General features: G+C 39.5%; 1 protein-coding gene across 2 annotated transcripts in view; it reads right to left on the bottom strand.

Annotated features, from left to right (window-relative positions):
• Positions 1-24,860, bottom strand: part of TET2 (tet methylcytosine dioxygenase 2) — an 86,651-nt gene extending 61,791 nt beyond the window's left edge. For both annotated transcript variants that reach the window (XM_074950700.1, XM_074950701.1), the window contains exon 1: positions 24,557-24,860. The gene's annotated coding sequence lies outside the window, so the exon portion shown is untranslated. The remainder of the gene's footprint in view (positions 1-24,556) is intronic.
• Positions 24,861-25,321: the final 461 nt, after the last annotated feature.

Here is a 25,321-nt window from a genome sequence, read left to right as displayed (position 1 = left end):
CTTTACTATAAGCATATGAATATCTAACTTAAAAAAAAAAAAACCCGATGGGACTATTCACATGCTTGCTGAATCAGAATCTAAGTGCTTAATCTGAAGCCGGCTGAAGTCAATGAGTCGTCCCATTAATTTCAATGGGCTTTGGGTCGGGCCCAAGAAAGCACCACATATTTTCTTAGTGTTTTAAGAGGATTGCTTTTCTTAATATTAAAAAAGAGGAGAGAGAGAGAGAGAGAGAGAGAGAGAGAGAGAGCGAGCGAGCGCGCGTGTCCTTTCATGCAGTTTCATCCTTTGTGAGAAATGTATACATGTCAACACACACTATTAAAATGCAACACCTGTAATTTAGAACATTGCTCACAGGAGATACACTCATGCTCCTCAAAGATGTCAAAAAATGTGTTGTGGTACAGTCCTTATGATGTCATAACTTCCCAGCTATCACTGCAGGCCATGGTTTTTGACACAAAAGGGAATCCTTTTCTGGAATACAGATCTTTGTGAACCCTCACAAAAGTCATTCTTTTAAATTTGCAAGAGGACCTCTGTCTTACAGCCTCTAGCGGCTACCAGCTTTAGTAAACATATCAAGGACTGTGTGTTCAATGTCAGTTCATATTTAAGGACTTGATAGTCACACTTTTCTCAAGCAATAAATATAAGGCTAAATCCTGCCTGCCTTGCTATGTAATTTCAATTAGGCTACTCACAGTTCTAAAAATTAGATTTTTTTAAAATAAATCTATTTTTATACCAGAAATGTGCACAAAGGATGAAATATACCCTATTCAGATGGTCAGCACAAGATTATGCACTTCAGTATCACTATCATAGCTTAATGAGACTTAAGTATTGGATAGGCCTTATGGTTAGTCCTCTGAACTGGGTTGAATGTCACTCACTATCAACTTGCTTTGAAAACTGCATTGGATTTATATTGCTTATTGTAAAGATGGAGTATAGAATGCCAGTAACGATATCATGGCACTTTTGGAACCAATCATGTAGTCCTTACTCACAAAAGACTCCCATAGACTAAGGTTGTTGAGAGCTATTTTTGTTAATTTTGCGGTGTTTATTTTACTTGTGTTGAATCAATGCTGGTTAGATGTGGAACCCTACAAGAGTTATTGCTTCTACCACCCTGTGCATCCATCGATAAGAATTCTGGACACTAGAATTGTGTCTATTAAAAATTTACTCTGCAACTTCTATACACACAATAAAAACAAAAAAACCCACATGCTTGTTATTCAATGGTAGCCTGGAAAATAAATGAGGCTATTCATTCTGCTTTCACTTTATTTCAATCAGATGTGCATATGGGACACACCATAATAGATTAAGTAGAAAGTTAAATAGGCTGTAAATTCTTACCTACACCCCCAGCCTTATTAAAGCCATGGATGTACCCCCTGAAAGTTGAGAAATTTGTTCAGATAAATCAATGTATCAGAATTATCAGATGCCAGAAAAATGTTAGCAGAAGAGAACATTCATGTCGCCATGTTCTTAAGATATTGTGATTGCCATTTAAATATCAGTATTTCCCAACAGCTATCATTTGTGCCTGTTGGACAACTGTTTTCACTTATCATGAGCAGGTACCGGAGACCCCAGTTATTTCCTATAATAACTATGGGTCGGATTGTGTGTTCCTTGTTCACATCGGCGATCAGTTAATCCCATACATGGTTCCATTGACTGCAGTGAGAACATATGTGGTTAGACATTCATAATATAGCCCCGTGAAAGGAACACTGATATCTCGGCTACCTATGGGAGATCAAAGTCAGTATTTGCCAGTAGTCATCACTCCACATTTACATTACTGCTTACGCTATTGTGAATGACCATCTATATTACAACAGGCAGCATGTCACTATTGCATACCATGCCAAATTTGTTTTTTTTAATCTCATGATCCTGCCATGTGTTTGATTCATCTACCTGTTGTATTTTTCCATAAAACCTATTTTAAACTCTTTGGGGGCAGGAATTGGTTTTTTACTACATGGTCGCACACCGCCTACCATAACTGAGCACCAGCTGAGATAGGGCCTCATTGTGCTAGGCATTGAACAAATGTATATTGAGAGATAAGTTCTTCAGAGTAGGGACTTCAAGTCTAAATTGACAAACAGACAGAGGCCAGGTGAGGAACCACAGGCACAGAGATGTGGCCACTTGCTCATGATCACAGTAGTTCAGTGGCACAGTCTGAAATAGAACCCAGTGGGCTATCCACTGGACCACATGGTCTCCCAGGACTCCTTATGACAGGATACTAGGGACCGATTTCTCCTGTTGAGCTTTGCCCTGTATGAAGTCTTCTTTCTTGAGAGTTGCCATGTAATTACCTAAAATAGCCTATAATACATCTACTCTGAGCACAGCTGGGAAAAGTTCCTTCATGCTATCAGTCATAGATAAAAATATTCCTGTTACAAAAACAGGCATGTTATATTGGGGCTGAGGGGAAGAAGAGACAAAATTATGTCAGTCTCATGGCAAGTTAACTAGTCCAGAAAATGTGCATGTTCTACTGAACACACTGAGCACTATAAGGATTTGGAGTTAGTTTCAATGATTTTTCCATATCAGCTGCATTTCTGAAGTATAAACAACTCTCTGGTTTGCTTCTTATTTATTTATTTGGTTGTCTTGGCAGAGGGATAATGTATAAACAAGAAAGGTGATGTCATTACTTCATGTGGCACTTGTTAAAAGTCATCTGCAAAACTGTGTGCAGCATTGCTCCCTGTACCACAGAAAGAATCTTAGTGAACTGATGAGGGATACATAAATTAAAGATATTTAATCTAAAACACTATTATAAATAGACAATGGAGTCAGGAGTCTGTAATAGTGTGTATGAAATAAAGCTACCAAGTAAAGTGATTAAAGCAAGGAATATAAGTGTGGCCAAGAAACACTCTGATTTGTCTCTGGAGACAGAAGTTGAGGATAATGATAAAACGGGAAGGTGGGATTCAGATCAGGCTCAAAAAGAAGAGGCATTTTGGGTCACACACGTTTTTCTTCTTCCTAACTTTTTTTTATGTTGTAACAGGAATCCATAAAAGAATCAGATATTGTCTTACAGAAATAACTAATTAAATGAGTGAATTTGAAGATGAGGAAATAGTCATATTAATCAGGTATCTCATAAGTGACAATGTGCTCAACACTGTATGAGACAGACTACAGCCAATCCATACTCTAAAGACTTTAAGTAAAGCAAGAGAAAGTGTTTTTAATGGGGAAAAGGGAAAATAAATACAAACAGGGCAAATGGGTGAGGTAGGCGTGGAGGGGACCCAATGGTTAAAACTCATAAGGGGTGGAGCAAAGCTGGTCTGCGAGCCTCTAGGAACCTTTATTTAGTGTAGGTCAGGACTTTTTGCAGATTAGACCTCAGCTCATGAGTTTTAACAAGATGCCTAGATTTTATGGAAGGGTATCTATTTCTTTTAATGGTTGTTGCTGGAACTTTGAGAGTCAGATTCATGTATTTCTTTTGGGATCTTAAAATTAAAGTACCTCTTTATATATCTATCTATCTATCTCACACACACATATACATACACACACACACAATGGACTTCTGATTCTTTCTTCCCTTCCTCTCATCATTCTTTCTAAGGATCTTTCATAGAACCCTGATTTCCTGCGCTACAACTGTAGTGCGACTGACACCCAACTTTTCAATCCGCTAGACAGCCAGAAAAGTTTGCTCACATCCAGATGAGGATGTAACTTTTCTGTGTGGTTTTGCACAAGAGAGTTTCCCCATCCACCCAAAAAAGACCTGCTGTTTCTACTGCAGTACTAAGTCATTAGTACTTTTCTTCATTTTTTATTTACTGGGACACTTAAAGAGAGTGAGACAGCTGTAAAAACTCAGCTACAATTTTTTTAAATTCTCGAAAAGGGAAGTCAAACCAGTAAGCACAACATATTAATATGAAAAATGGAATAAAGCACCAAGAGTGCGGGTATTTTTCTACACATAGAGGAAGGCAGGTGAGTTCATTCTGAATTTGCTTTTATTCTAGATGAAGAAAAACAAGAAAAAATGAAACCAAAGTCTCCTTGAGAGCGCAGTGTATATCCCCATGTAACAGGCTGCAACTACTTGGAGAATATGGTGGTTGCACTCTGTGTTTTGTGTTGTTTTTTTTCTTTAGATACGCAAAGGTGCAATAAAAGGACACAGGCACCACAGTTTCATAGCTACACATCTAAATGTTGGATCTGAAAACTCTAAGAGCTCATGGTGTCTGGATTATTCATTTATTTAGGTTCCAACCCATCTCTAATATAAGATCATTTAAAGTTGTCCATGTTTCCTGTAGATTTTTCAGGAAAACTTCCTAGTAGAACTAAGGTTCTTGTGGGTTTCTTTTCTAAACTATCTTTGCTTATCTCCTTTCACTTTTGGTGTAGTTTCAAGCAGCTCCTCAGTAAGCCACAAAAATGTTAACTATCCAATTCAGTGCAAGTGGGTCCCAGGTTAAATAAATAGTCTGCACAGGCATACTACCTTTCTTTTCCCTTCTATGTTAGTCCTGAATGCACTCACTTCACATAAATCAAGGGCATTTAAGTTGTTTAGTGAGGAGACCATGCACTGCAAAAAGTGTTGCTTTCATAGTGCTGTGTTTCTATAGTAACCATCTTATTAAAGCACAGCAGCCATCTGCTTTAAATATTAACTTCACAAGACCATCAGGACTGGCTTTAAAACAATATCACATGTTCATTAAATATTAAAACTAGAAACAAAGGGCTAGAAGAGAGAGCTTTCCTGTTCCTTGAATTTCCTCTGTAAAAAAAGCTGTTTGTTGCCTTTCAAAGTTAAACAATTTTAGACTTTGGTCCAAAGAATAGTTTAGATGACCATGCTAGGTCATGTCTCTAAAGCTTAAGCAGAATTTTTAGATGCTCACCAAATGAACGAAGAATTCAGTTAAATGAGTCATCCATTTGCATATATTTATTTGTAATAGTCAATTTTATGTACCATGTTTTCATAGTAGTAGTCTTCTGAATACTGAAGTGGAGAATGTTTTGGGAGCTGCACACACAGAGATACACTTCTCATGTACACGTGAAGTGCCATATTGAAGCAGAACAATTGTCCATTTAGTTCTGGTCTGCTACAGCACACATGCTTCAGTGAAAGGTATACAGTCCCACAGTAATGTACCTATCAAGTGAGCAATATCGTTTTCTTTCTGATTACTTCTAGAGTTCAGCTTATATCCTGAAGCATGAAAACCCCTATAACTTTTATCCTAGTTAGTGTAATGGCAGGGACAGTTCTTATTTCATACAACTGTCCGCTACTGTCACTACTTACATACTAAATGACTTGCCTCAGTAATATCCTGTGACAGCAAGTTCCTTGTGTGATTACACTAGTTTGTATTGATTTCCTTTTATCCAGTTGAAGTGTATTGCCTTTTAATTTTACCAAATGCCCTCTCTTTTTCTCATACCATACTATGGGAATGAGTAAATGCAAATGCCTGGCTGGCCATACCATACATACTTCTATCATACTATATCTACTCTTGTTCTTCTACATCATTCCTTCCCTCGTTTCTTTCATTGCCCTTTACTTGATCTTTTCTATTTCTGCTCTCGCCTTTGTGAAATCATGTGACCCAAACTTGTATACTGTATGCAAAGTGATGATGTACATGGCCTTCTAGGTTGCTCGGAACTCCATGGTAACAAGGGGGATAGAATTCAGATCCTCCTACTGCAGCAGGACAGGCCTGTGTCACTTGAGCTAAAGAACAGGAGGACTTGTGGCACCTTAGAGACTAACCAATTTATTTGAGCATAAGCTTTCGTGAGCTACAGCTCACTTCATCGGATCATGCATCCGATGAAGTGAGCTGTAGCTCACACAAGCTTATGCTGAAATAAATTGGATAGTCTCTAAGGTGCCACATGTCCTCCTTTTCTTTTTGCGAATACAGACTAACAAGGCTGCTACTCTGAAACCTGTCATTGAGCTAAAGAAAAATCTTTTAGTAGTATATGTCCATTGGCAGTGTCAAGCAGTTCTAATTCCATCCAGTAGAGGTCAATGATACATATAGACAGCTCAATACATTAATACAGTGATAATTTCAGTATTGTACTCTAACCTCTGCTTAATTCAGCCTCACATCTTTGAGGTTTTTTTTTTTTTTTGATCATTGCTAAAAATTGAGCAAGATGCTTTCATTTAACTGTCTGAAATAGTGTCTAGATCTTTTTCCTTGAGAGGTTATTTTTTATTATATATTGAGTGCCAACAGTGTGCTCAGCCTCACACAGACTTAAATACATGGTCCTTTTCCCAAGGAGTTTACAGTCTAGTTTTATTCTCAGACAAAAAAAGATTACAACAAACTCAGAACTCAGCATTTCTCGTACTTCAAAGTTTCATCCAATATACGCTTCTTTGTACTTGTCAACATTGACTTAATCTGTTCTCATGCAATCTGATGTTTTCTTAGGTGCTTCTGGAGTTTCTTGTACTCCTAACCTAAATATTGTGTCTCATCAGCAGATCTTGCCACCTCACTCAGTAATCACACCATCTTCCTCGTTATTGGCCCTAGCACTGATGCATGGGGAATACTTACTATTCACATCTTCCTGTGGGAACTCTTCCAAGGTAGGTTCTAATCAAATTTGTGGTTTCTTAGGTCACAGGCCTTGAAGTTCAAAAAGATCCTGGTTTAATCAGACCCTGTTTTCCCATGGTCAAATCTTCATGCAAATACATAGGCAATGTTCAGGTTGGGTTGGTTGGTACACTTTTGTATCGATTCTTGCGGGATTTGCAGGATTGTGGCATCCTTCTCTTCAGTGACAGTCAAACTACTACAAGAAAAACCCATCAAAAATTTAGTGTTGCCCAGAACACTGGGCCTGATCTACAGCTGTCTGACATCTATAGAAGTATTTTTCCATATATTTAAATTGGCTCTCTGTCAGGCTCATTGCATAATTTCTCCTTTGTTCTGTCCACTGAAAGAGGAAATAGGTTGTATATGTGGTAGGAAACCATGTTCCGTTTAGGGAACAATAGGTAAAGGAGACCCAAGAGCAACATGGAGAAGTAGATGCTCTCCACCAGATTCATGGAGGGCTTCTTTTTGTGAATCACTAAGATCCACAGGTTTTAGTGGACATACCTCATACCACATCCACAAGGCCATAACTCCTGTCCCTCAAGGGTAGAATTCAGTGGAAAATCCATAAGATAAATAAGTCTCTCTCAAGTCTGATTCACCTCTCTGTGGGATTTTAATCTGATCTTGTGGGAGGTTATGATATGTGTGTCCCCTCTACTGGCATGCTCCAAAAATCAACTGTTCCTAGATGTAATTATTTATTGTGTTAAGAAATGCTTTCTCCAAGTCATGTGACTATCAACCAGCAGATTTTCTACACTAACAGAAATTAGAGGAGGGTTCCAAGTCTTCTCTCAGATACCTGGGTGCAACTCATTCACTTCAGCAGGAACTGTGCCAATGTATCTGAGGACATAATTGGACTTCAGGTGTGACTTTTGCTAAACTTGTTAGACAGGATTTCCTTTACCCTTTTTATCTAGATGACAAACCCATGACAGAGTCTGCATTTTGAGATATTCATCTAAACTGACACAATATCATTACTTACTTTTTACCACGCAAAACTAATCTCACCCCACTCTCTCTCCCACCCCTCTCACCTCCAGTGCAAAGAAGTTAATTTTCATCAGCAGTAACAGCTCTTTGATTACACCTGCTTTATGGAGCAACTTAAAGATATTCTTTTACAATGAAAATTACTATGAGAAAAATGTCACCAGATAAGTTTCTGGTGTCATCAGAATCTGTTTTTAAAAAACACTAAGTTAAATATGCACTACAGATATGTTAATTACAGTCTGCATGTTCACCTCACCTCCACCTATGTGGATCTAATAAGTTAAGTGTGAACTTCCACTGCAAACAAAATACTGTGGGTGTCATTAACACTAATAATGAGTAAAAGGCAACTTTTTGTTTCATATAAACAAGCCTTGAGTCTTTTGGTTTCTGAGCATTTTCAAAATGCTTTCAGCTTTTCTTGAAAAATGTTCCAGTATTACTCTTGATGAGAATTTTAGTGCAGGATGTGCACAGTAAAAACCTACTGTTATATTTAAGAGAGGTTTTTAATACCAGCACCTTACTTTGCCTTCCATCCTTTTTGACTATTACTGCAGAGATTCACAATAAAGTTTAAGTGCTGTGCAATTGGTTCGACATGCAGAGTGACCATGAGGAGTTCTTTAAATGGGTAGATAGGAGTTATCCATTTTCAATAGTGCTGTTTTTTAAAAGAGCTACTAATTTCTAGGTCTCCTAGATACAGTGTAAAGAACACTTACAACACCAATCAGTAAGAAGACATCAATAATTAGGGCCCTACCAAATTCACAGCTGTGAAAAACAGGTCATGGACCATGAATTCTGATCTCCCCCGTGAAACCTGGTCTTACCTATGAAATCTGGCTAGTGTAGGGGAGGGGCAGGGCTGGGGATTCTTACTGTGCACCTGTCTCCAGATGCTAGTCTCAGCTGGGCTGGGGAAGGAAAGGACTTCCTGCTCCTGGGCTGGATCTGACCCATCTCAGGGGACCTCCCCCGGCTGCAGGTAGCTCGGCAGCTGCTGGTTGGGAGCCCGGCTCTGAAGACAGTGCCGCCACCAGCAGCAGCGCAGAACTAAGGGTGGCAATACTGCGAGCCCCCCTACAAAAGCCTTGTGACCCCCCTTCCCCCTGAGAACCCCCTTTTTGATGGGAACCCCCATGTTTACAGTACTATGAAAGTTCAGATTCAAATATCTGAAACCATGGAATTTACCATTTTTAAAATCCTATGGCAATGGAATTGACCAAAATGGACAGTGAATTTGGTAGGGCCCTATCAGTAATCAATGCAAATGCCTTTGTTCTCACATGCTGAATACAATTTAAAATTAGCCAAATGAAGAGGCTGTGTGCATCCAGTGTCAAGTCAGGGCCTAGGATACAGAGCATTTCTCCTCCTGCTGTAGTTATCTGATAACTATTTGGTAGCCCATATGAAATGAATTCGTGGTTAGTTCAGAACTGGCATGTGTCTACATAAAAAATTACCATAGCTGATACAGGATAAGCTTTTGTGAGCTTATGCTCAAATAAATTGGTTAGTCTCTAAGGTGCCACAAGTCCTCCTTTTCTTTTTGTGGATACAGACTAACACGGCTGCTACTCTGAAACATAGCTGATACGGATACTAGCAGACGCAGCAGAGGTGCCAAGGACTGAACACGCATGGAAGTGAGGTATTGAAAATGAATGGGGAAAACATATGGAAAATGAACTACCACCATACTTATAAATGGTTCCTCCAGTAGTGAGTTGGAGGTATATTGACAGCGTGATGTGGGAAAGATTGTACTGAATCTTGAGGAATTTATTCTCTAGGGCTTTCAGTCTGGCACCTCTGTAAATATTAATGTCCTTTTAGAGATAAAGGGTTAATAAAAAATATATATACAGCATAACATGTAACTCTTAAAGTAAACAGATTTAGTTATAACTTCCTCCTAGATCCTCAATTTATTTTTAAAATACATACATATTAATCTACACTTGTAGAATGATTTATGCCTAATCAAACCCTTACAATAATCATGCAGTTTGTTATTCTAGATGATAGTAACACCCAACCACTCTGGACTATGTAAATTCAAAATGGAGAAGGAGAATTATTATTAAATACCATAATGACATTAACTTGAGTCATGTAGTGTAGGAACCATGTAAAAACGTGTGAGCCATTCTATATTTGATATATTTTTATGACTAAGCAGAAGAGGAAACAAGTAATCTTTGCTACTTTGGGGGAAGAAAGTCCTTCATCAAATAATTGGTTTTTACAAATTGTTTCATTACAAAACTGAAAACAGGAAGTGGTTTATTAAAGGGCCTGGATTGTTTTCAGTTAATTTAGCAGCATTTTCAGGAAAGGCCTGTCCATCTCTGGCAACCAGTCACATTTATGGTTCTCTTTTCAAGATACAAAATAGCATCTTCTCTTAAATGATTTTTTTTTTCCTAGATCCTCCAACCCATCAGTGAAATCTATGTCAAAAGTTAATTTTCTGATGGGTTGCTTGCAGTTTCTAGTGAACTGCTAATTTCTAGCAAGACTATTGCCTTCATGGAACTTAAACAGTTTTTTAAAAAGTTTGGCATATTTAACGTACCAAAATATCAGTGAACTTTCATTGCAACAGAATATGGAGCATGCAGTACATTAATTCTGATTCTTGGTTTGTTCCATGGGGCAACATGACTATGCAGCACCCTTTTTCCAAGCTTCTTGGTGAACTTACAATTGAGTCTTTAAGCAGTATTCCTATTCTGCACACCCAGGTACGTTACTTCAGAATACTGAGTCTTTTCATCTTTCCACAACTGAATTTTAAAGCAGGAAGTTTTCTACAAAACATGCACAAAATGTCTGAGGAAATGTTTTAATAAGGAATAAAAAGGAACTGGGAGACTGGGGTCACAAGATCACAGTGTTCATTTTTTTTTAATGCAGTGAGAGTGTGACAGTAGCTTTACATTGCTTTGTGTCTTTTAAAAATATTTTCTGAGTTAGTTTGGTTAAGAAACAAAATTACGATGCTTAAGAACACAGTCACTTTTATCCCTGCTTTGCTAAAACACTTACTGCTATTTTAAATCTGCAGTGGAAAATTCTCTTCTGATGGCAGTGATGTTTCCAAACAACTCAGAAGTAAAATTATCTGCTCGAACATCCAAAGTGTTTTCCAGTTTATGTTTTGTACAAGCGTCTCAATATTCTCTACAGCACTCACAATGCAGGTCACCATAGCTTGCGAGATACGACACTTGCCGGCTGTTTCATAACAGACCTTATGAATTCTGGGATCATGTTTGTAAACACTGTAACCATGTGCGCGTGGCCACGTGGCGAGTCATCAGAATGACCTGGAACTCCTACTTGAGAGGTAAACCCTGGCGCCAATACTAATGTAACTAAGCCAACTAACTCTCTTTAGCTCTCTCTTCAGTGTACTCCCATTGCAGCCGCGTGAAGCAGAGCAGGAGGTTATTTGAAGGGGAAAGTGAATTTTTTGCTTGCATACAGCACACGTGAATGTATGTTACATTTGTTTGCATCAAGACAGGCCCCCTCCTCAGATGTAAACAAATTAACAGTGCCGAGTATTTCATTATTTTCCTTGAAAACCTAAGAAATACTTATTTCTGCTCCCAGAAAGAGAATGAAACTTTAAGCTTGTCAGTCCCTGTAACACAGCCCTTTGAAAAAACAAAATACCCTCCCCACATACACTACCCCAAATCCCCCAACATTCATGATTTTCAAAGGGCGTGTAGCCAAAGTTTCCAAGTCAACTTTGGACACAGATACCAAGTCTGTAGTATATTGCTGGATCTATGCTGTTGAAATTAAGACCACAGTTCAGGAGTTTGAGGAAGTAGCCTCTAAATTATTTCTGTTTATCAGCAGAAGTTGCAAGAAGCTATAGATATGGCCAGTACAAATAAAAGTCACAAGTCTTTCATTTCCTCTTAACACAGGATTAGCAATTACAGCCACCCAAAGAAAGTTTCTTGGGCCCTAACCATGTGTTCCAATAAATACCACAGGAAAAGGGTGGGGGGGGGGGGAAGAGGGAATAAGCAGTGTCCCTGCCCATCTATAGTGATTCTGTTTCAAGTGTAGCTGTGAATCTCATTTTCTGTTGAGAAAAGGACAAAAAGAGTTAAACTGTTACCAATCCCTGCTGAGTTTGTACTTCTCAGGCCATTTAAGCTTCTGTGGATGGGAGGGGAAGGAAGAAAGACAAATAAATCACACCCCAAACCAAAACAAGGGGGAAAAAAAAGGATAAAAAATGTGATTTTTTTTTTATTTTCCTGAGTAGTTATATCTTGTTATCTTAATGCAAGGTACAGTAGATAAATGAGTGCTTGAACTGTGAACTCCTAAGGAGAGCTGCAAAAAGTCAATACAATTTTAGCTGAGTGACTGGGAATAAGAGTGCTGTGTCTTTTCTGCTTAGGCTACAGGAGGCAATTTAATCCAGTGACACACAGCTATTTAAACCTCTTGTGTGCTATTTTCCAATGGCCTGCTAAAATAAACCAAGATGATGGCATTTCTCTCCTAGCAATAATGGGACTGTGGCATCAAATGTTAGCGGCTCCAAACTATTTACATTTTGCTGAGGCTCATCACTTGAACCTGAATAGAAAACGCTCCCCAGTTTGCTACTTAAATGGAAATGAAAAAAAGTATCCATTGGTTTTAGAATGTTTTTGAAATCTTGCCAAATCATAAATGTTCCTGGAATTCCTAGTAGCCTTTGTGGCAAGCAGAAAAGAAATTTACTCTCTATCTTACGCAAGTTCAACTAGCATTGTCCAGCTCCAGTTCTTTGTCAAGCAAGAAAGCTTCTATCTTTAGTTCACCACAGACAACCTCGTTCTAAGCTCTAGTGCTGAATATTGCTTAATCGTAACACAAGGGAGATTAAAACAGAATTTGTTCGTGAACTACCCTGACCAGTCAGCCCTGTAATTTGCAATGGTGGCTATTAGTAATTGGAAACCTGCACTGGAAATATGGATTTTGGGAATCTCCGCTAACACAGCTGACGCTTGAAATATTGCACCCTCTGGACTGTTACATAACAGCCCTGGGAATTCTGGGACCATGTTTGTAAACAGTGCAGCCATGTGCGCGCAACCCACGTGGTGACGCGAGTCTCACTGGATCTGAAAACTCTTAATGAGAAGAAATGGTGTGGAAGCAAGGGAGAGAAAAGTCTAAGTGTGTTTCTCTCAATCTCTTTCCAAAGGTGTTTACAGCAGCACTGGATCCCTAAATATGACCAAAAAAAAAAAATTTCTTTATAGTCTAGTGACCATTTCCTTGGACCGCATTTGTAGGAATAGCTATATGAAACTCAGTCTCTATATGAAAATTGTTTAAATCCTAAAGAAACAGGATGCATTTTTATTTTGCTTTAGAATACATTTCAAGATTAATTATAATATACCATAATTCCTGGTACAGCCTCGCGTAAATGCACTGCAAACTGAACTTTACAGATTAGATTAGCCAAGATTTCACAGAGCAGGGATATTCCCAAATAAAAACTAAAGAAAGAGCTGAGTATCAATGTGAAAGATCAGTGAATGAAGAGAGAGAGAAATTTACCCTGTGTGATTCAGGTTTCAGAAATAACAGATGACATTTAAAGGCCATTAGTGCTTTTAGGATTATGTTACAGACCCCTCCTCTCACTGCTAACCACATCTGTGTACGCTACCTCCTGCAACAGGGAATATTTTTGACAACAAATGGAACTTGCTCTTTTGATGAGCTCAACTGCTATGTATGACATTTGTGTGAGGGTTCATGAGTTCCACTTGGCCTTAAAATTGATAAGCCAAGTTATAATGACATGCACATGGTAGCTTTGAGCAAATTCATGGGAACAGTTTGCAGACTGTGGGAGATCTCATCTTGATAGGAGGATTTAGGGCACTAAAGGTTAATGGAATTATTGGAGTACCTTGCTCATTGAGCTGACACTATACACCCCTCTTCCATACACTGCAATTAGCTGACACAACATGCTATTTTAAACTCAAATGAGCTCATAGTGAGAGCTTTTTTTGTTAGAGGTGTGCAGAAGTACTGGCATTGGCAGTGAAATTGTGATTGTTTCCTTTCCTCTCCATCCCCCCTCCCCCAACCATTATCCCCATTTCACCTGAAGGGGTTGTTTTACCTATTTTGCTATCAAAGTAATAGTGATCAGCAACCCCTCCTCCAAATGAAAAACTATAGTAAAATACAACTTGCATCATTTTGTTTGAGTGGTGCCAGCTGAAAACCACAGAACAACTCCACCAAAGGAGGTTGTACTCGTTCATGGACAGAAAACACGAATAAAAATTTGCCTTAGAAATAAGTGAAAAGCCATTTGCTTCTGCTTCTAGTTTCCATTTCCTAACATTGCTACTTCTGTTATCTCAGTAAGAGCAGCCAGTTATCTGTTAAAGTCTGCTTGGACAGGAAAGAGGGTTAAGGCTCTGGGACTCAGGGTTCTGTTCCACCTCTGCCACAAACTTCCTGTGTGTACTTGGGTAAGCCATTTAGGGTTTGATCCAAAGATTACTGAAGTGAATGGAAAGACTCCCACTGGCTTCAGTGCTGCTTTGCATCAGCGCCTTAATATATCTGTACCTTGGGTCCCAACCATTGCCTATAAATTGTATCTCTTCCTCCCACCTTTTGTCTGTCTTGTCGATTCATAATGTTAGCATTTTAAGGCAGAAACTTTCTTTTGTAATGTTGGTTGGGATTTCTATGCCTTCTGTATTACAAACATCAAGTAATTTTAGTTTGTTTTGAAAATTATTCAAGAAAGGGATTGTCTGAGTCTCCCCCTGTAGCAATGCTTCTGTTGTTGAGTTCTGAAAGCAAGCTACTACTACTCTTATCATTTTTCACTGTCACTGCCTTACTTTTTGACAATCTACTTTGCTGCAGTAAGTGGGACAGGGGCTGCCTTATTTTATGTTTGTAAGGCTCTGGGCACAAGGGGACCCTGGTCTTGATCAAAGCCCAAGGTGCTACTAGAATACAAATGATAGTCATTCACTATCCATTCTGCTTCTATTTAAGAACACCAGGACTGCCACTACCAAATTAGACCAGTGATCCATCTAGTCCAATATCTGGTGTCTGACCGTTTTAGTATTCCATACCAGATGCTCCAGAGGGAGATTAAAAAAAAAATCTGAAAAAACAATTGCAGTAGATAGTTATAGACCAACCTGTCCACAGGGAAAGTTTCTTCCCAATCCCCATTAGCTACAGGGTTTATTTTTAAAGGGAAATCATTAACCTGAAATCTAGTCAAATTTTTAGAAGTATTACAAGTAGTTTCGGCTACTACACCTGCCCCTGAGTCCTTCTGCCCATTTTTTATGGTTTAACAGCTACATTTCCCCCCCTTTTTTAACCAAAAACAAAACAACATTTTTTTCTCCCACCCTGCCCCCATTTCTGAAGAATGTAAGAAGCTGACTAAATAATGCCTCAATTCTCCAAGCTGCTGTGTGCGCACAGGCTCTTTTGTCCCTGTGGAGCCTCTCTGAAGCCAATGGGGTTCTATGTAAGCAGCATGGTTTGTGAGCACAGAGTAATTTTCAGGATCACAGCCTGACTATACAGAGGAGACAGCAGAACTGCCAAAGAGTGCTGTCAAATACAAAAATACACTTTTTTCCTCTAATCTCTTTCAGTTACAGTTCTCAGATGTGACTTGTAGCAATCACAGGCAGACAAGATTCAGAAAGAAGTGTGGTTAAGTCGAAGGTGTCCCTTCCCATTATATGGGCATCACTAGGTGCTATTGATGATTTGCTCTTCTTTCTCATTCCCTCCCCCCCTCCAAAATCTTCCTTACTATGACCAAGGTGATATGCAAATAAGAAGGGCACAACTTTTTTTTTTTTTTTTTAACTTTTTAAGGATGTATGGTGGCCTGCAAAGAGTTTTATTTTATTCACTCCATTGATATTCCTAAAGAGGAGAAATGCAAGTCTGATCTTTCCTATTTTTGGTGGCTGACCTCCTGGATGTCTCAGACGAAGTTGCACACGTCAACTTAATGGGCAGAGTGCTGAACATTTAACAAAGACTTCCTTTTCCCAAAATGTCTTAGTCATACAAGTTAAATAGGTGTTAAAAAACAGCCTAATTTATAATCCCTTTCCCTCTCAATTATTCAGCTTTCACTTTCTTGACTTTCATGATGTTGTCATTTCAATAACTCCATTAGCTTTCTGGACAGAAAAGATCTGAATTTCTGATGTTTTTAAAAAACGCAAGAAAAAACAAAACAAAAAACTTAGTTAATTTAAAGCAACATTTTTCAGGTCTTCTTTAATATACTAATAAGGACCAAGGGAAAGGCAGAGTCCAATTTATTTTTATCTTTTGCAGGTTCCCTTTCAAGAGTGGCAGTGCATTTGCTCTAAATTCTGCATGTATTTTAAAACTTCCAGGCTGTCACAATTCTGTGACTTTCGGGGGCGGGGGAGCAACTTCTGGTTTTAGTGCAACAACAGAACATTTTCCTCACAGTAGTCGTTGCCACACAAAGGGAAGTAAAGCAATTTTTACACAAGAAGAAATATGCAGTCACTCTTTTATTTTTGCTTACATAACAGCTGGAAGAGTGGTGTGTGCTCTGGCAAGTATAAAAATGGTATAACTTCAAAGTATGAGACTTCAAACAAAAATGAAAGGGTACCGAAAGAACACACAGATTAAACAAAGATTAAAAAAAAAAAAAATGAGCAGGAGCAAGAAAGTGGGGTTTGATCCAGGAGTAGTTGCTACCTCTAGTGCTAATTAGAGAAAGAACACCAGTAATAATGGAACTGGATAAGGCCTTAAAATCAAGGGCAGTGCCCTCTAATATCAAGATCAGGCCCAGTATTAACACGGTGTACTCTTTTTTTTGCCTCTCTCTGCACCGGTGGCCCAAGAGGAAGAATAAAAAGGCAATGCAATCTCAGAAGAGCCATTTTCTAACACCTGCCCTTCTCCATAACCTTTACTCCTCTCTTCCTTACTTTTATACTCAGCTGCTGTGAAACTAATCTTGGCTCAAGGAAAAACTCCAAAAAGAAAACAAGACAAGTCCCTCTTCACACATTGTGAAGAGTCTGAATGAAATAGAACCAGAAGTTGGATGCTATACAGACAACTGCACCAAGGAAATGAAGTGATAGATCAAAAAGAACCTGTCAGTATGCAATGGTAAAGCACAACCACTGTAATTAAATTAATGCAAGATGGAAGCAACATGAAACAAATGAGGACATGTCACCAAATAGCATCAGAAATGCATATAACATGGCACATGGATTATTATACAGAGTCTGTTTTATGACAGCAATACCCAGACTCATCTGGATGAAATCAAAATATGCAGAAGGATCCTGCTGTAGATTCAAGCATCAATTGCTTTCCTGGCCACAAGAAAATAAGCACGTACTCTGGATTCATTTCCCAAAGCATGTGATATGCACTGCCGCTCCCCAAGTACTTGCCTGTGGAAAGTGGTTGTAAGGGCTTTAGAATTTTATCAAACAGCAAAGACTAAAGCCCTGCTTTAAGCTGGAGGTAATGTTTTCAGGATGAATAATACTTTAGGAACCTCAGCCAAAAAGGTCTAACAATACGCATGGTGTAGCCAAAAGGCCTCTCTCTACTCTTCCTTATACCATAACCTGTTTGGCAACTTTTTGTCAAATTCACAATGAAGTATGAACTAAATTGTCAGTTGGGGTGCTTCCAACAGATTTATTTTCATCTGCTCTTCAGGTAACCAGCCTGGCAAATCAACAAAATAATGACCATCTCCTTTGACACAGATTGAAGGCATTGTTCCTTTGGTTGAGCAAACAGGGAGATGTCTACAGAGCTTCTTATGCTTTATTGAGAACTGAAACTTGCCTTACAGTGGTATTTGCTTTCGCAACAATAACGCCTCTGTGTGTGTCAACATGTCTCATTAAGTAATAACTCCTTCCAAAAAATTGATTTTATTTATAAAGTTGGTATGATTGAGGATTTCATTTTTGTTCGGTAAAGATGGGATTGTTCCAGTATTCAGAGGCAATGAGTCATTCCAAATTAAGGAAGAAAATATAATTTACTGTGGGATCACTGTATTGTTAAAAGCAGCTTGTGGTGAAAGCTTTTGGTGATGGAATCTTCAAAGAAGAGGGGGAAAAAGGTAGCCTCAAATCAAACACCTTTACAACAAACCCTCCTGAATCTAAATATCAGTCAACCCCAAGCAAGTGTGCTTGTAAAGCATGAATGCCATCGGACAAGGGGGCGGGAAGCATTATTGGACAAAGTCTCTAATGTAAAAGAAAATGCAGAAAGTTCAGCCAAAACCAACCTATTGCATTCCCCCCCCCCGAGATCCCAAAGTTCACAATCATTATTTCCCTGTGAGCAGCAAGGACGTTCCCTCTGGTCTGTACTCACTGACTATGCCAAGGCAGTTACTAGGAATTCTGGGATAGTGTTTGTAAACACTATAACCACGTGCATGCAACCACATGGAGAGTCCTCATTCTGATCTTAAACATGTACCCACCTGGTAAGTCGTTGCATCAGTGTTACTGCACTGAAGCCAAATCAGTATCCATTATTCTACTTATGGTGTCTCATGCCAAACCATTTGGAAGACGGACAGAACTCTGAGTTCTTAAGCATTATAAGGGGACAAGTCATTTTAATCTTAAGAACCAAAATGTAATAGTAAGTATAGTGTGTTTCATGTGCACAGTAAAGAATACATAGGCAAGGTTGCGGTAATTATCCTACTCTTACATGCCAATGAAAAATTCATGTTTAAACTTGAAGAGTCCTCTGGGATGTTTCTCTGGTGAAGCACAAGTTTTCAAGGTCTCATGCTAGTTTCTAAAATGATGCAAGCTTAGTAGTGATATTATACAAGAAAGATACTTTTTCTTATAATTAGATTACATCAACTTAGTTATTTAGAAAACTTGAAGATGGCTGACCTGCATGTGTGGGAAAACTGTCTTGGTGAGCTCCTTATTAAAGCCCACTTTGTAAAGTTATCTAACACACTCATCTCCTCACTTTTTTTTTTACCTCACACAAGAAGAGCACAGAATACTCTTCCCATGCACAGTAGACTTTTTGTAAACTCAGCCTCACTAGCTCACTCTTTTAGCTAGGCACCTTTGAAGCGCCCACCCAAACCCGAAGTGTCGTTCTCACTGCCCTAATGTGCAAAATATGCTTTGATAGTAAAAATCCAGAACGATTTTCCAGTAAGTAGAGGTGTAAGACACTGCAGTTGAGAACTGGGAAAGCATTGATTTATATCTCATCATGGAAATTTTACTCATCGCTTTGCTCTTAAACCAAGGTCTACGAAGTAAGTACGCCTTCCATGCATTACATTTCTACGGTATCAGTATATGGAGGTGCCTTCTTAAAGCACATACTAATACACTTCTGAAAACTTTGAAATACCGTTTAAGGTACTTAATTTTAATTTCCTGCTAAACCTGAGCATATGACAGGCCTGCTACATTGCACACGGCAATGGAAATGAAATCATTTTTCTTTATATGTAAGATCAAGCTGAAGGCCCAATCCTGCAAACCATTACTCGTGTCTGGACTTTGCTGGGACTTCTGGCATGAGTAAAAACTATCGCATTAGGGAAGGTGGGCAGGACTGGGCCTTGCCACAAACCGCTACAACACAGCATCTGAATCTTTAACTCCGAATTTACATCCCTCTAGAACACTTTTCAAAAAGGCCCTGAAGTCTGCTTGGATTGATAAGGTTTTGGAAAATGCATGGAAAGAAGTATGTGCCAGACTTTGAAAGGAACAAATCTAGATGTTGCCTCAGAAGAGCCAAGTCTATGTTAAAGAATTGTATGTTAAAGGGGGCTTTAAAGCATCACACTTAAGTGCATTTTAACAGTTTAAAGTTTAACATTTTTCATTATGAGTGATTGGTTAGGTTTTCTTCGTCTTTTAAATCAGTGCAGTTTTTAAAATGTGAGCCAAACTAAGCATCTCTTCTCTTCCACCTTTAAAAACTGAGTTCAGGTTATTTGGAAGGTCTTGAAACAAATCAAAACTTTAAGAAACTTTTATTTCCTCTCCCCTCCTTCACTTGCCTACCCTCACACCACAAGACACGTCTAATCTTTTGAAACTGAACAACCCTTTATTTCCAGTCAGCAGGTCATTGATTACCCTTGGGATTAGCCCAGTTGATATTTCAAGTTCATATTCTCGTTACTTGACCTCAGATGTCTGTATGCATTGAGCAATTCCCTGGGACTATGGTAACTGACTTAAAGTCATTTTTCTGATATCCAATCTCTTACCCCATCTCCACCCACATGGGCCACTGAGAAGACCATTACTCGTGGTACTTTCTAGTTCTAGTTCTTTGTGTGTCCAGTATACTGGGCAAGTTAAATATGCACTCACTGATAATCTGAAAAACATACTAAATCAAGCCATGATAGTTTGTTCAGTTCTCACCAAACATTCAGTATATCAAAGGACATTTCTTCCAGAAGCAAGTTAAATGGATAGATGGGTGTTTGCTGAGTTCAGGATCAGAATAATGCTGAAAATGATTGATGCAGATAATTCCTATTTGGCTGACAGCCATGATGCAGTCACATGCTTTATCTCTGGTTCAGACTACAGTCTTTTATTTCCCTTCCCCTTTTGAATCATAGTACATCCCACTCCATCTCAGAATCAGCGGATCAAGCACACAGCCTTTCTAAATGATGTCACTGATCGCTGGCAGAGTGCCTTGACAACAAACTGGAGAGCTGGACTACGTAAATACTGTATATTATTTGGCGAAATCGCTCGTGGTTGTGTTCTGCAGCACAGTTTCCAAGATAACCACCAACTTTACTTGAAACTTGGCAACTTTATTCTACCACTTGAGGGTTCCAATTGTAAATCTGGCTTGCAAGAAGTTTCGCTGCTGCTGGCTTTACTGTACTACCACACTTAAAGCTACTGTGTGGCAGTCAAATAATAGCGGAAGAGGGTTAGCTTGATAAGCCAGAATTTGAGCTCATCCAAAGTTTCAGCTTGAAAAAAATACGTGCTTTAATGAGAGATCCTCTTTGCTTTTGTAAAAACAAAAAAGTATACCACTTAGCATTTAACTGAACAAATTATTTAAAGTGACTATTTAGGCACTCTATTAGAAAACCACTGCACTGCCTTTTAAACAAAAATCATTTCGAAGAAATCAAACATGAAACTTTCCTCACAGCTCCCAGAACGTTTTGGTAATGTTAGCACTACCAGTAAAACATGCATTGAAAATCTGAGCACATTTATTTTGAAACATGCTTTGTTTTTAGGACCACTTAGATGTCACTAATATTTGTAAATGATCAGGTAGGGGGATAAGTCCCAGGAGTGCAAGGAGCTGTAGTATGTCTTACGACGACTGCTCAGATTAAGTGAAAATGGCCCCTTCTGGTTGTGGCGGCTAAAAATTCCAGCTCTGCAGGTAGGAGAGTAATTCTGAAAGTGCCCTGAGTCATCACACTGAAACCAGACATTTATGGCCACCTATTTCTGTTACCTAATGCAGTACCAGTGACAACGACAGATCTTGGAAATCTGTCCGTCATAACAGTGCCTCGGAAGGCACACGTTCCTTGTTCTTTAAACAATGTTGACATGCCAAAGTCTAGGACCATGCGCACTATATCAAAACAATATCAGTTCCCCTGGCTCTTGGCCAGGAACCAATAAAATGCCAAAGTCCTAGTTCAAAAATCTTACTACTAACAACAATTTGGCAGATTTATTAATCTACGTAACAAAAATGCCTCCCTTCCCTCCCACCTCTTCTTGCCAATATTTATTAATGGTTAGTTCAGTATGTGAAAGCTTCTAAAATGGGAAACACACACAACTAATCTCAGAGGTCCTTGGAACCATTGAGCTAATTCTGAGGAACTCTTCTCCAACCAAATTGTTTTCCACTGAAAGATTGTTCACATACAACAAAGAACAAGAAAATAGAGAACTAATTCAACAAACTAGTCATTGAATTTCCCCCAGGCCTAGCTGCTGGATTTAAACTTTTCTATGGATTTCTCTGACAGGATTTCTTTGGTACTACACTATATTTCCTCGTTTCAGAGTAGCAGCCGTGTTAGTCTGTATTCGCAAAAAGAAAAGTACTTGTGGCACCTTAGAGACTAACCAATTTTTCCTGAGCAACTAAGGAAGTGTGTCAATGTATTGCCCATTGGAGAACTATTTGGCTCCAAATACTTACCTTTTACTTGTTCTACAGGAAAGCAACAGTGCAAACAACAGCATAAACTATATGATACACATAAATAGTACCTGTATGTAGCTTTTGCGTATATAGTGGACTAAACGAAATAACGGGAAAAGCTTTATTTGCTTGACAGAGTAGGAATAAATCCAACTGTCTCAACTCAGATTTATCAAGACTCTATGGATATTAATGTTTAATTTTGTTCAATCCTTTGAAAATTAGATACTTTAGTAATAGAGAAGTGAAGGGAAATAATCCACAACACTAGAAAGCTTTCAAGGAGAGAAGAGAGCACATTAAAATATTACAAGTCTGAGAAATGAAGAGCTGAAAGGAAGTGTTTCTTTATGACATTAGATGGGTTATACATACAACGTGATTTACAAATACTAATGTATAAACAACTAAATGGGTTGTAACCTGTTTGTTTGTTTACTGGGTGGAATGTGTTATGTAAGATGGGGAAATACCCATTAAAAAAAATAAAATGATCATTATAAGTAGCCATAAGGACTGGCCAATGAACTGTGCTTATCTTCTGGAGACATGAGTAAAGTGTCCCTTTATTCTGCAAAAGCAGCTCATCTGATGGACACTCACTGTTTAAAGCAAATTTGCCTAACTCCTCAAAAGATAAGTAGAAGAATGATTTACAAGTGAAATGTTCAACAAATAGTTTTTGGGGTGCAATTTAAAAGGGTTGTGTATGCTTTGTGGTGTGGGTTTCTTCACCTTTTGATAATCCACATCACCTTCTAACTGAAACTTATTCATGACTCTTGACAGTTAACACCTCTCTGCTGAATTTCTTTTACAAACATGCCCTATTTTGCAATTCACAGCCTCCAATACAAGTGCCATCATGGAATACACATGCAAATACACAAATGAATATACATGTTATCCCTTCCACTGCAGTAAGTCAACCTGCCATTATAATGCAAATATAATGGCCTTATTAGCCAGTAAACAACACCCACTTACCTGCTTTTACTGAGGCTAATGACTCCTCAACTCTGAAATTCCTACATTTCTGGTTTTAAGATAAATTATACAACCACACTGCTATTCACTGTTCCTTTTCTCAGTTGCTTATCATGTAGTTCTATCAGTGTTCATTTGCATACTCTCCATCATGGAAAAAAATCTCATAATGAGACCTTTGGTTGAAACATTTCAGTGGAAGCCTACTATACCACATCACTTTTCTCCCCCACTTCACACTTTGAAAAGGAAAACAGCTAAGCAGAACTAGCTGAATTTCCAAGAATCAAAGAGCAAACAAAAAAGCCTCATTTTTACCAAGGGTATGAAAATGACTGCAACAGCTGGAAGAATGGTTTAATGCTCATAAAAACACAACATCAGGATACAGTGATGTCAGGTCTGAAAATCATATGTTTTGGATTTTTTCCTATCAGACTGAGGTGCATGCCTTACCTGGCTAAAGACATTTTTAATCTAATGTACAGTAGAAAGCATTTTTTCTTAGTCACATTGTGTAAGTTGCCTAGATCACAGGATTTAACAAGGATGACAAAGATCATAAAGAAAAAGGAAGGCCTTGTTACAAATCTCTTCTCCATTTCTCTCTTTCTCCCCTAGGATTGGGTTTTATTTCCTTCAGTGCCCCTGACCTTGTAGTCCTCAAACTCCACAATCCTCTTCCCCCCCCCACCACCACCTTCTCCCTCTTTGACTGCGCCTGCCTTTGTGTCTGTCTGTCACTCACCAGCAAACCAAATGAAAGCTGATTCATGAGAAGCACAAAGCCAGAAAACACACTTTCCACGTACAAATTCTCTCACAGATATTTCCCCAAACTAGCCAGAACGCCCAGACTGTGGGCACCGGATCTATCTTTATCAGAAAGAAAAGACCGTTTTTTTGTCCAAAGAAACTATTCCTCTCCTCCTCCCCCCGTTCTCCCCCATAGCACCAGACACCCCTTTTGCATTCAATAAACCAACAATAAATGAAAGCTAGATGCAGAAAATCCCACCAGCTATCACATTCAATCGGAAAAATCCTCCTGAAGTGGAAAAAGAAAACAGGCATCCACCGCAGTTTTAAAACACCTCTTGGGGCTCTTTAAAGAACCCAGTAAAATACAGTGACAGACACGGCGCAGGAAAAGAAGGAAACCCACCAAAAGGGAGGAAAGTGGGACAACAGCAACAACTGATCATAAGAATCATGAAGTCTTTTAAAAAAAATGATGAGCACACTTCCCTGCATTACAAAAATAAATAAATACACCAGCCAGCCCGAGATGCTGAGAGGAGCTGAAAAGCAAAGTTTGGGGTGAGAGCAGCAGCCCAACCCACCGGAGGAAAGCCACCAGCTCACTAGTTTTTAAACATTTTTAAAACTATATTTGTCAGCCATGTTGGAGAAGCTTCAGAAAAAATTTCGTTCCCCTCTTTCTACTTGTAGATCAGGCAGCGGAGCCCGGCATCCCAGCCCCCAGCAGCACGCTAGCCAAGCCCCGCTGAAGGAAAGGGAGAGTTTCGTGGCATTAAGATAACCGCTCTGACCTCTTTATGTCCCTCAGCCTTGCAGCAATCCAGCAAATGCAGCCTGCTCCCCTTGCTAACAAATCCTAAAGGGCAGCCATCTTGCTTCCTTCTGCTCCTTTACGAAAGCAACCCGAGCCTCCACATCAATATTCATAAGGCCCCTTTGACGTCTGTTCTCATCACTTGGTGAAGCCCCAGTGTGGCTGTTCTCCGGCTCCCGGCAGCGGGCGTGACTCGCATGTGAACTGGCTCCACCGCGCCGTGGGTGCTGCTGCGGCACTACACCTCCGGGCTTGCTCGGGCGCTATAAATCCCTCCTGAGGCTTCCCACACAAAGCCTGGCAATGTTTTGGGGGCTGTACAATGGACGAGCAGGGCAGGACAGGGCTGCCCTAAAGCTATGGAGTGGAATCCAAAAAGAGAAGGGCCTGGATGGTTTGCCTTATGTGTGTGCGGGTGTGTTTTTTGTTGTTGTTGATTCCCCTGTGCATTGACAGTCCCTTTCCAACCCAGTGCAGCCGGAGGAGCCGGCACTCCTGCCCTGTGCTAGGGATCGCGCCCCGCTCCCCATGGCTTATTGGGCACCCTTATGCCCCCCCCCCCCGTTGTCACCCTCCTCCCCTGCCTGCAGCCTAGGGGGGAGGAGTGGTTAGCTGCTCCCCCATCTCCGGTGTTAGCTCCTGCTCCTGTCCCTTCTCCCTGGATGACAGGAGGTGGCCCCCCCAGCTTACTCCTCCATCCATCCCTGTGGCTACCACTTTGACTGCCGCCGCGGCTGGGTCC

The sequence above is a fragment of the Natator depressus genome, chromosome 4 (genome assembly GCF_965152275.1).
Source record: "Natator depressus isolate rNatDep1 chromosome 4, rNatDep2.hap1, whole genome shotgun sequence".
In the NCBI taxonomy this organism is placed as follows: Eukaryota; Metazoa; Chordata; order Testudines; family Cheloniidae; genus Natator; species Natator depressus.
The sequence above is the reverse complement of the archived record's forward strand: the minus strand, read 5'-3'. Positions and strand labels throughout refer to the sequence as shown.